We start from the raw sequence: 12,085 nt of genomic DNA on the forward strand, positions 1-12,085 counted from the left end.
TTATACAAGGAGACATACACCCAGTGAGTGGTGTAGGGTGCTGCTTTCCAAGAGCTCAGAGGTAAGTACATGTGCGAGTAGGGGTCAGGGCGGGGAGAGCAGCCCTCAGCAACTCCCTCCCCTACAGAAAAAGGAGCAGGGAGGAGAGGGTCTCAGGGCTGCTTCTCTCTCTCAGTCTCTGACTCTCCTCTCTGACCTCTTTAGCAGCTGGAAACTGAGCCGGGGGTGGAAGGAATGGAGACTTGGCTGGCCTGGGGGTTTGGGGAGGGAAGCAGGAGAAAACACCTTCCAGATTCTCATCAAATCCCTGTTTGTGGTTTGTAGCCTCAAGTCTCTCTTTCTCTCTGCCTGGGTTTCCCCTTTCTTTATCTCTTCCTGTCTCTCACTCTCTCTTCCACCTCTCTCCTTCTCCCGTCTCAGTCACCTGGTTATCCTTCTTGGATTGCCCTGTCTCCAAGTCTCTGTCTCTCTGTTTCTCTCCTCAGGCCCTTCCATTTTTCTGACTCCTCCTCTCTCTGCCAGCACCTCTGTCTGTCCGTCTCTCCCTGTCCTGGTCCATCTGTCTGTCTCTCTCCATTTGCCTGTGTGTGGGTGTCTCTGTCCATCTGTTCTACCACCCATCTGTCTGGTTGTCTGTGCTAGTCCTTCTAAGAGTGCCCACTCGCTTCCCAAAGCACCCTCCCCCAGGTCAGCAAAGGCATCTCCTGGCTCAGGAGGTGGGGAGGGGGGTGCGGAGCTGCAGCTTCTGGAAGCTTCAGTAGCAGCTGGGCTGAGCTGGGAGTTCGGGGCCAGCCAGCTGCAGAAGCGGCCCCTCCCCTGGGCTCTCAGGCCAAGGACCCCAGAGCAGAAATAAGAGAGAAAGCAGGGCCTCACTGCAGCTGAGTTTGTATATATGTGCAAGGGAGGAGACAGGGGCCTCACTTTACTCTCACTCTGCCATTCCTTCCTAAAGCCAAGCCCTACAAGAGAGGAATCTTCAGTGTCCACCCTCCTTATTCCTTAGATGATATGGAAGAGACGCTGGGATCCGGGAGGGAGGGGGCAGGGGGATGCCAGGCCTTGGGTGACAAAGAGACTGGGAGCCTAGCTTCCTATCTGTCTGATGGGGGTGGGGGGGGGCTCCTCCCCTCTTCCCTTCCAGGCAGTCCCTGGGGATCTCTCCAGTTCTGGTCCCAGCTCCAGTCTTGAGGGGCCATACAATTCTTGCCAGTTCCCACAGGAGATGTTCCCACCTCCTAGCTTCCCTAGAGCTTCTGACCCATAGGGATATTGGGGGATCAAATGGGTATCAACACCCCTCCCCAAGTGGAAAGTGGTTCTGGACACGTGGGGACCTTAGCCCTGCCTAGGTACTAGCTACCCTGAGAGGCCCCAGGTAGACCATCTGCCATCACCGGACTACCACATTTTCTCTCTCTCTCTCTCTCTCTCTCTCTCTCTCTCTCTCTCTCTCTCTCTCTCTCTCACACACACACACACACACAGTGCACCCCAGAACTCATGGCTAGCCACCACCCCCACTCCCCCACCCAGTAACTCAGAGAGTTCAACAGAGAGCCTACCCCAAGATCCTGCATCCTACCCTGCACCAGTGACAGCTCCAACAGTGCCCCCAGCACAAAGCCAGCAACAGGAGACAGCATCCCTCGACACCCTCCCAGGATGCTGTGCCCCCCACTCCCTAAGCATAGCTCATGGTCCAAATCCCACAGTAAATGAGGAAACTGAGGAAGGGTTGGGAGGACACAGTCATTCCTCCTGAGAGCCTGGGATGGGATCACAAACAAGGGACAGGACAAGAAATAAGACACTGCAGGGGCAGAATCTGGCTCCATCCTGACCTACCATGGGCAAAGTCCATACTGGTGGCACCCTCTGCATAGCCCTACCACTGGGACAGCATGACTGGGGGCTGGCTCTCCCCTTCAGAGCTCTCTTCGCCCCTGGCTGGGCCCCCTCCCTCTCCTCACTTCTGAGCAGCCCTCCCTGCCCTCTCCCTCCTAGCGCTGGCTCTCTCATCTTCAGCTCTTGGAAGCCTGACTCACTGTTTCCCCTCCTCTCTCCCCTCCCTCCCTCTCTCTCCCGGCAGCAGCAGCAGCGCCTCCCCCTCCCCTGGGGGGGCTCTGGCCACAAGGGTGCCCGCCTGCTCCTCTCCCCAGGCCCCCGCCCCCCTCTGTGCCCAGGAGGCGTCCTGCAGCTGTTCCAATTCTCTAGCTACGGAGAGGTGGAGCGCAAAGGGCCTGGGTCCCAGGCCAGGGCCTGCCAAGTGTCTGTGACCCTGGGCAAGTGGCTCCCCTCTGTAGACCTGGTTTCCTCCTGTCAAACAACTGGATGATACCCCTGGCATCTCTGGAACCCTAATGTTCCTCACTTTTAAACCCCTGTGCTTCCTGGCATAAAGCACCCACAACCTGTGGGGCGCTGAACCTGCCTCAGGCTCCGCCCCCAGGTCCAAAGAAAAGCTCTGCTCAGTCCCCAGACATCTGGAGAAGGCAGAGGGGAGACACTGCCCTGGGGCAGGAGCATGAGTCAAGTGACCCCTGGAATCTCCCTGCCTCCCCATCCTCCCTCCTCCTGTGGGAATCTTTCTCTCCCTCACTCTCTTTTCCACCTGTCCTTCTCCCTCTTCCCAGAGACATTTGCTTGTCTCTCCTCCAAAAACAATCCCAGCATTTGATGTTGGGTGAGAAGCCCTCAGTGTCTGCTCATTTTGGGTTGTGGCAATGGGGGCTGGCACATGCCCAGGCCTTCTCGGTCACCTGGACCCCACCTCCGAGGGCTGTGATTCTGGCTTTTCTCCTTGCCTGCTTTCTCTCACCCCCTCATCACTGTCTTCTGTCACCATCTTTCCCTCTCTGCACCTCACATGTGGCTGTCTGGGTCTCTCCCTCCCCACCTCCCCCCATTCTCGCCCAGCTCTCTCCCTGGGGGGCCCATCTGCTGACTTTAGCAACAATGTTACCCTTGCTCCCTCCTGCAGTCACTGGCTCCACCCCATCCTGGCTTCCCCAGCCAGGCTCAGTCCCAAGACCCAGGGGACCCAGAGACAGAGCTCCATCCCATAATAGTGAGTCTGTTTGACCTCACTCAACCAAACCAGAAGTGCCTGGGCATCTGGTAAGATGGCATGGCACCCCTGGTCTTGGGTGTCTGGCACGAGACATGGAGCTCTGTATTCCATAAACAAAAATATAAATAAATAAATAAACAAACAAACAAATAAATAAATAAGTTGACCTGGGGGTGGTGTGATGATGGTGGTGGTGGTGGTGGTGGTGGTAAGGGGAATCAGGGAGATTTGGTTTGTCTGAAGGAAGACCCCGGCCAATGGCAAAAAGAGGAAAGAGAAGGGAGTGGTCAAAGTCAGTGCTCTAGACTCATTTGAGAACAAGTGGGGTCCCTCTGGCACTCTGCCCGTCCAGTCCAGAACCGCACCCCCCACAAAAAATGTCCCCTGGCTTCTGCCAGGGACAGTTTGCCCCTCAAGCCACAACAATTAGGTGGAGATCCCATCCTTTAATCTCTTTTAGGGTCCAAGTCCAATCTCCCTACCATAAGCCTCCCTCCACTTAACTCTGCAGGGGGTTCCAGAAGACTCCCTGCCAAGATCCAAGATCTAAGCAGGTGGAATGGGGGGAACAACGCCCCCCAACTCCTAAGTTCCCTCACCAAAGGGCCCCTCAGAAGCTGGGGAGCAATGCAAAATAATCCTGGAACCCTCATACCCCCAAACCAGGAAGTTATACTGTCCAACCACAGCACCTGGAGAACTGGGGCTCCCTGCCCCCAAAACCCTGTTCCAGGCCCCCCAGCCCAGCAACCATAATAAACTGCAAGCTCTTTTTCTTTATGACACCAAATTTCTCCAAGCCCAACAGCTCCTTCCATCACTACCTCAGCCATAGATCACATTAAAAACTCACAGAGGGCAACTTAAACACATCACATTTGTTTCTCTCTATATTATTTCAAAAGTAACGGCATTAAAAATGGATTTTACTACAGAAAATAAATATCAGCACGTGGCCCGGGAGCCCAGGCAGGGGGAGAGAGCCCACCCGGAGAATGTCCCTGAGGGCTTGGGCACACTTTAGACATTGACCAAGGAGGTAGCTGAGAGGCCAGATTACATCCTGGGGTGTGGGGGATGCCTGGGGAGGGGGCAATGCCTGCTCACCTGGGCACCTGTTCCAGTGCCAGTCCAAGAAGTACAAGAGTACTGGTTTGGACTGGTGCTCACTGGTCCCCCAAAGCTCATGCCCTCACTGATCTTTGCAACCTCTGATGGGTGGGAGCTCTGGGGCAAGAAGTTCACCAGTCTCTGGGGGTTATTCCAACTATTGACACAGGAGAAAAAATGAATTCAACTTACTACCCAGTTTGATTTTCCATTACTATAAAAATAAATATACATCTGCTCAAAGGAGGAAGACAGCAAGCAGCATGCTTATGCCACCTGGGGGGTCCCCCCACAACTCACCACCACAACCCAGCCTCCCCCCTCAAAGCAGGGGTGGGAGGGTGGACAGACTGGTAATCTTTCACTTACAGTCCCAGCTCACACAGCTACACAACCGGGCCACACGGAACAGGAACAAGCCAACAATAGAAACACCCCAAATGCTCCTGGCAGGACTCTGCCCAGGCCTGGGTACATGCCCCCGCCCCGCTGGAGGCAGCAGTGGACAAAATGTGGCCACCCTGACCCGGAGGCAAAGCTTGTCCTCACACCCTGAGCTCTGCCCAGGGAGCTGGGGCCAAGTCCCGCCTGACACCAACTGGTCCGGCGGGAAACGCCTGCCCAGCCAGACAGGCACAGGCCCCCCCCAAGGGTCCCTCCTTGTGTTCAGGGACCAGACTGGTGCAGCCCAGCCCTGCCTCCCAGGGTGATGCCTGGGCCCAAATTCAGCTGGCCCTGCCAGTCAGGCACTGGTGCAGAACCGAGGGCACCAGGCTCAGCCCCATCCCAGCCCAGCCTCAGGGCCCCCAAGCTAGAAGGGAGGGGGAAACTCCCCACCCCTCCACATCTGGCCCTGGCCCCCAGGGTCTGCGGTAGAGAATTCCCGCCCCCGCTTCTCTCTTTCCCTCCTCCCTCTCCGTGCCCGCTGCCCGCCTCAGGGACAGCCCCAGCTCCCGCCTCCGGCCAGCAAGGCCCACATCCTTCCTCCCTCAGCTGGCCCCTTCGCCTAGCAGGAGGCTGGGGGGTCAGGCTGCTGGGGAACCCCTCCAGCTCCTGTCAGTCCTCATCCCCAGCCCCCAAACTCTGGGTTGCTGTCCCTTTTCCTGTAGAACAGGAAACAAGGTTATTTCCTAGAGTCAGAGCCAGCCCCCTGCCCCTCTGGCTCTGCCCGGGGACCAGGACCCAGCAGGAGGAGAAGGCGCCCTCAGCCAGAAAGCAAAGGGATTCAGCAATTCACCCCCAGCTACCGGCCCAGGGGGCTGACAGCTGTCACTCAGCACCCCACCCCCTGGGGATCTAGAGGGGGCAGATTCAATCAGAGCCCCAGAGGAAACGCATTGATAGGCGATTATTTATTTATTTATGCAAAAGTGAGCCGACTTTGTTCGCCAGGTAACCGGGCACGCGGCCCAACCCCTCCGGCCCTGGCCGCCCCCAAATCCCTCCTCCGCCCCACAGCCCCTCCAGGTCATTAGGTCCCCGCCCCTCAACTCCCAGGGCACCAGCGGAACCTTGGGATTTGGGGGTTGGAGGGGAGGGGCTCCTCCCTCCGCAGTCTCCCCCTTTCCCAGTGCCGTTCCTAAAATCCAGCCTTGTTCTCCGCTCCCACGGTTCCCCCCTTCATCCCCCCCCCCCACATTCTCAGCAAGCTGGAGAGCAAATTGCAGTTTTAAATCCAAAGACGGAGGGAGGGGGAAGGAGGAGGGGGCGCCCGGCAGCGCCGGGCGCGCACCTCGCCCCCGAGCCGGGGGAGCCGCGGGGCGGCCAGGAAACCCGAGAACCCCCCCCTCCCCGCCCCCCCTTCTCGTCCACCTCCCCCTCCCCCTTCCCGGCGCTGCCTGCCAGGCTTCGAGCCGAGCCCAGCCGAGCCGCGGGCCCCGGTGGAAACAAAGACCGATCGCACCGCGGGCACCGCAGCCACGGGGTCCGGCGGACCGGACCGGGGCGCGCGGAGGGGGCGCAGGGCCCCCCCTGGCGCGCTGCACAAAAGAGCCCGGCCAGCCGGTCCCCAGCGGGGGTCTAGGGCTGGGGAGGAGGCGCCACTCACCGGAGTGCTGGGCTGCCGGCTCCGTGGGTCCGAGCCAGGCAAGGGGCTTTGGGGGTCGTCTGTTATCCGGCGACGGCAGCGACGCGGGCACCCGGGTGCTAGAGAGAGGAGTCGTGAAGGAGCTCTGAGCCGCCCGCTGTTGCTGACAGCATGGCTCGCGCCTCGGCTCACATTCTCCGCCGCTAACTCCGCTGGACACGGCCCCCAGCTCCCGCGGCGCCCCCCCACCTCAATCACTCTTTTGCTGTCTGCGCCCCCCTCGATCCCCCAACCGCGCACACACTCTCACAGCCCTGGACACCCCCGCCCCCACCTCCCCAATTGCAAACCTGGGAGGGAACGCGCCCCGCGTAGTCCTCCTGCTCCTCCTCCTCCGCCCTCCTCCCTCTCGCTCTCTCTGGCTGTCTGTCTGTCTCTCTGACTGTCTCTATCTCTCGCTCTCTCTGCCTTTCTCTGCTCTCAGAGCTGGGTGGGAAAAGGAAATGAGGACAGAAAGCAGACGCTGGCTTTGGGTGGTGGTAGCTGGATTCCCTCTCTCTCCCTCCCCCTCCTCCCCTCCCTCCTCCTGCCTTCTGCTCTCTCGGCTGCGAGCAGGGCTGAGCGCAGCCTGGCGGGTGGCTCGCTCTGCCCGCCCGCCCGCCTGTCTGTCTGTCTGGTCTGCCTCGCTCGCTCCCTCCCTCCGTCTCTCGCCCTCGCCCTGCCTGCCTGCCTCTCTCCGTCTCCGCCGCCGCCGCCGCTGCCTCTGCGAGCTCGCCTTACCTTCGCCGCTCACCATCCGGAACCCCAGGGGGGAGCGCGCGCGCGGCACGCCGGGACTTGTAGTTCTGGAGCCAGCCGCTCGGCGCGCGGAGCGGGCGGGGCCGCTCCCGCTGCTCCGACGGCGCGGCCGGGAGCCCGCGGGGACCCTGCGCCAGGGCCTCTCGGGCAGGGGCACGTTCTCGTTTACCAAGGGGTTCTGGTTTTCCCCAAGGATTGGGAACTTTTCCCACGTTCCTTGTCCCCTGCGGGGGGCTCTAGCTCGAACGGAGGTTCCGGGTGGGAGCGAAGGGGCGGGGTCTGAGAATGGAATGAGACTCGAATAGAGAATCAAGGGATTAAATGCCAAAGGATCTGCGACTTTCTGGGGCGTCCCAATTAAATAGGAGAGAAAAAGGGTAGGATCGGCTCTAAATTTGGGGACGTTCTCCCTTTCTGAAAAAGTGTCTCATTGAGTAAAGCACAAGGGCTTATGCGAAAGGACTGCACAGAAACCTTGCAGCCGTCAGCGCCTCCTCCGCACTCAGTGACCCTGTCTCAAACTCTGAGCTCTGGATTTAGCAGCCCCCTCCCCCCGCCCCGCAACTCCTAGTTTTCCTAGAAGTCCAAGGGTGGCAAGGGCACAAACTCCTGGATTATGCACAGATAGCGCGCGCGCGCACACACACACACACACACACACACACACCCTGAATTCGACTGAGCATTTCATTGTGTTAGGAAGCAAGATACAAATTCAACAGTTCAAAGCTCCTGCTGTGGCCAGGGGGCTGGGCTCAGCACTTTCACCTACCTCCTCTTCAGGTCACATCTGTTATCCAGCCCCTAGCTCTGGGCCCCCTGCCTAGCCCATCCCCACAGATGGGAATGTGCACTGCCAGGGCCTGGTTACCAAGAGGAGGTAGCTGAACAGCTAGAAGAGAACTGCTGCTGCTGCCATTTACTGGACACCGCAGGGCTCTTGAATCCTGCAAAGACCTGGTCAAATGGTACTGTTAGCATTTCCAAAGAGGAGGGCACTGAGGCCCAGGTCCCCCAGTTGGGAAGTGGTAGAGCCCATTTGGACTAGGTCTGCCTAACCTCCAGGCTATGCAGGGAGTCGTGACTCCTCAAGCCGCTGTCTCGTCTTCTCTTCCAGCATCTGTGTGTCCTCCCTTGGCATTTCAATTCAACAAATGTTAACTGAGGTATGTAGGGCTCACAGAGGACACAGAGATGAATAATGCATTGTTGCTGTCCTGTCCTCACTGTCTACCAACACTGGCCCTGACTGGTCCTGTGCTAGTCCCACTTCGTCTGTGTGTCTGACATTTCTTTGACTGTGTCTATTGGTTTTGTCTGTCTTGCCCCATGTCTGAAGTTCCGCCAGCACTGCTTTTGTCCCTGGCCCACCTGTTTCTGACTCCTCCTTTGGCCCTGCGGGGTGATGTAGGGTGAAGGCTAGCATGTGACAAAGGCAGGTAGTAACATTTTGCCAAATAGAGCTCCCTGTCACCACCTTCCTGACACCTCCACCGCTCCCAAGCACCTCTTCTAGGACAGTATGGAACTCTCAGAGGGCAAAAGAGGGGATCTGGGGAGCACTCTCTATTGGCCCTTTGTGGCAGCAGTGAAAGAGGTCTAGGGCTCTAAATGATACACCTGGGGCATCATGTGACTAGTCCAAAATGCCCCCTTTTGGGACCACCTTCTTCTTGCAGGCAAGCCTTGGGTTTGAAGATTTATTAATTGAACGGGAAGTATTATAAGGTCAGATATTAAGGAAAGTATTGGTTAAAGTCTTTAGGGGCCATTTGTAGCAACAAAGTCTGAATCGAAAGTTATCACAAATAGGTGAGTCTTTAGCATCTTGCCCTAGCTGGTTCCCCATGGGAGAGATCTAACTTTAGGGAAGGAAGAAGAGGCCCAGGTTCCCGTTCTTTTGTTCTTTGAGCCTCCCCCCATTTTTACTCATTAAGCTCTGCCCTGGGGCATGAAGACCCCACCCAGGTTTTTACCAAGTTTTGGGAGGGAATTGGGTGGAGTAATACTGGATGGTTTCAGGAAGATGGGGAGCCCAAGGTGGATAGGGATGGAGACGAGTTTGGGAAAGGCATGGAAGAGAGAAGTTGAGTGATGAGATGCAGAGGGAAGTTAGCAGGGTCCATGGCTCCATGAGTGAAAGGAGAATAGAAGATAGGTAAGGTTTTCTAAGCATGCCCCTCCTACCCCATGCTGCTTCAGTTGCCCCCTCCCCAAAGCGGGAGGATGCTATTAACCACCAAGGTGTTGAGCATCACTTGAGACCCAGCATTACAGGGTTTCCAAGTCTTTTGGAGGCTAGTCTTTCTCTTGGAGCCTCTCCAAATTCTGTTGAGTGGGGTACAGTCGCCCCAAACTCAAGCTGAGTCTTTCTGTGGGCTGCTGCTGCCACCTAGTGTCTAATCTTCAGCACTGCCTCAGCAGCCTCTTCTAAAATGGTTAGGGTTAGCTACCCAATCCTTAAAAACAGTGTGGGTGTTACTACAGGCTGGGCAGTACCCGGTAAACTCCGGGAGAAAGCAGTCTTGAAGGAGGGGACCCAGGTTCTGGAAGAGCCTGCATTATCCCTTTCTGGGCTCAGTTCAGTCCAACCGCTTTTGTTTCAATATAAGCAGAAAGTGGTACAACTGAGACTTTAGAAAATAAAAGTGAGAGTCTAGAGATAAAGTTTCAGGGCTTCAGGGCTTAGAGGCCTGCGAGATAGGAGTCAGACAGAGGTGGTTCTGATGTGGCTTTTATTGTGCATCCTTAACCTCTATGGGCCTCAGTTTCCATATGTATAAAATAGAGGAGTAATCAGTTCCTTCCCGTGTTACAGGCACAGCTGTTGAGAAGACTTACTGAGCACATGGATGTGAAAGCAGTTTGAAACCTGGCAAAGGCATGCTGAGGGATCATTGAGTCATATAATAATAATGACAATAACTGAGAGGTTGCAGCAGCCTGGAGCCAGGACCCTGGGGATCATGACAGAGTGAAGTGAGCCTTAGGCAGAGATGGGCGCTGCCTCCCTGACTGCAGTTCTGGGGCTAGCACCACTCTTGGAGCTCCTTCAGTATTGCTAGAAAGGGGTTCTTCCTAGTCCACAGAAGGAGAAACTGAGGCCAAAAGAGGTTGAGGACCTATCCTAAGCCACCGAGCTACAGATCCAGGAACAAGAGGTCCATTGGACTGGAGCCATTATGGCCTTGGTTTTCCCCTCCTCTGGATGAGAACAGCTCAGAGCTGGAGCCCAAGAGACCATGGAAGCAGAAAGCCCCATTTCATTGTGGTACAGTGGGAACTAAGGCCCCTGGGCCCCATTATCCCTCCTCCTGTGCAGGCCCCTCTTCGCTCCCTGCTCCCTGTAAGTCCTCCCACATTCCTTCAGGCAACAGGAAACCCCAGCTGCAGCCCAGACTTCAAACAGCTCCTCCCTCTGGGCAGGGGGTGTGGGAGGAGAGGCCAGAGGCCAGAGGGCAAAGGTCAGCTTTGTTCCTGCCGGAGGTGGTGAGGGACCCGGGGGAGATGGAGGGGGCAGGGTAGGGCCCTTGACAGCCACACTGTGTGTGTGTGTGAGAGAGAGAGAGAGAGAGAGAGAGAGAGAGAGAGAGAGAGAGAGAGAGAGAGAGAGAATTCCTATATCTGTCAGGGTGACTGTGATTCTGTCAGCCTGTGTCTGGGAGTGAATGTGTGTCTTTGGTTTCCTTTCGACTCATGGACCTGAATTATGTGTCTGAGTGTATATCGGCACGTTTGTTTATCTTTGGGTGCTCAGCCTGGGATTCCACTGACATGTCTGCAGGTATCATCATGTATCTGGTTCACAAGCCTGCTCAAAGCTACGTGTCCTGGTGTGGTTTTTTGTATCCAAGAGAGGTAACCCTCTCTTACCTCTCCCCTTCCCATTCTTTCTTCGCCGGAAAGTTACTTTTAGAAAGTGAATCCAACTTTGTTATTCCCCTGCTGTTTTGCATGGTCCAAAATTTAGACTCCTAGCCTGAGTGCATGGCGGACAAGACCCATGCCTACCTACCTCGCCATCTTTATCTTTAGTCGCTGTCTCCCCTCTATCAAATTTTTCACTCCGTCACACCTACCTAATTGTAACTACTTGAATGGTCTCATTTTCTGCCTCTGAGGTCACTTAACTCTGCAGAGTCTGGAATGCCCTTCTCTTTCTTCTTTATCAAGCAAACTTTTACTCCTTTTGGAAGTCTCCAATAAAGCAAAATTTCTTCTGAGAAGCCTTCCAGATCTTCCTCTGTCCGACTGAGTTAGGACCCTCCCCTATTCTCTCACGTTTTCTTTCTGTGTCTGTCCACTTTATCCTCATCACCATTACTGTGAGCGTTGAGAGCAGGAACTGTACTGTATCTCCTGTTCTATGGGGTGGGAAAATTCACCTACTCGTATCCCAGAGGAAACGTTCCTGTTGCAGTTTTAAACGTAGTACTAAGAACCACCACTAGATGGCGTGTGGACATCACTGCAAGACCATCGTGTGTGTGTGTGTGTGTGTGTGTGTGTGTGTGTGTGTGTGCGCGCGCGCGTGCGTGCGCGCGATGATTGGGAGGGAAGCTTTAGATACTGTACCTGAGAGACAACTGCTAGAATGAATAGTGGGTCCACCCAGCTCAGTACTGGAGGGTGATATCCAAGATAGACTACTCCTCAATAGGCCCTAGACCCCCTGGATATTCGAGTTTTCTCCACAATTCAGGGGCCTTGCCCCTTGGTTTTCCAACACTCCTACCTCTTGCCTCTGACCTTCCAACCTTCTTCTTCCATGCCTTATCTGCACTCTCAACCCTCCCATACATAATTATTTGCACTTGCCTGACTTAGCCTTGCTCTACCATACCTCTGGGACTTTGCACATGCTAGTTCCTCAGTGGAAAATGATCTCACCCTCTGGCTGCTTCATCAGGCAGACTTTTTTTTTTTTTTTTTTACATCCTCCAAAAAGTCTTCCTTGGCCTTCAGACTGACCTTTGCCTTTAAGTGTTGTAATCATTTACTATTCTGCCTCCTGGACAGGACCAGCTTACAGGAAACATCAGTAAATGTGAAATTAATAAATGATTTGGTTCTTTTACAAA

General features: G+C 55.7%; 1 protein-coding gene across 4 annotated transcripts in view; it reads right to left on the reverse strand.

Annotated features, from left to right (window-relative positions):
* Positions 1 to 7,007, reverse strand: part of AHDC1 (AT-hook DNA binding motif containing 1) — a 63,766-nt gene extending 56,759 nt beyond the window's left edge. For 3 of the 4 annotated variants that reach the window (XM_036230569.1, XM_036230567.1, XM_016132017.2), the window contains exons 1-2: positions 6,557 to 6,925; positions 6,228 to 6,325 (exon numbers count right to left, since the gene is read on the reverse strand). The gene's annotated coding sequence lies outside the window, so the exon portion shown is untranslated. Of the gene's footprint in view, positions 1 to 6,227; positions 6,326 to 6,556; positions 6,926 to 6,986 lie in introns of those variants that run through there. The other variant, XM_036230556.1, reaches the window with a different exon arrangement.
* Positions 7,008 to 12,085: the final 5,078 nt, after the last annotated feature.

The sequence above is a fragment of the Rousettus aegyptiacus genome, unplaced genomic scaffold, assembly GCF_014176215.1.
Source record: "Rousettus aegyptiacus isolate mRouAeg1 unplaced genomic scaffold, mRouAeg1.p scaffold_m13_p_1, whole genome shotgun sequence".
Classification (NCBI taxonomy): domain Eukaryota; kingdom Metazoa; phylum Chordata; class Mammalia; order Chiroptera; family Pteropodidae; genus Rousettus; species Rousettus aegyptiacus.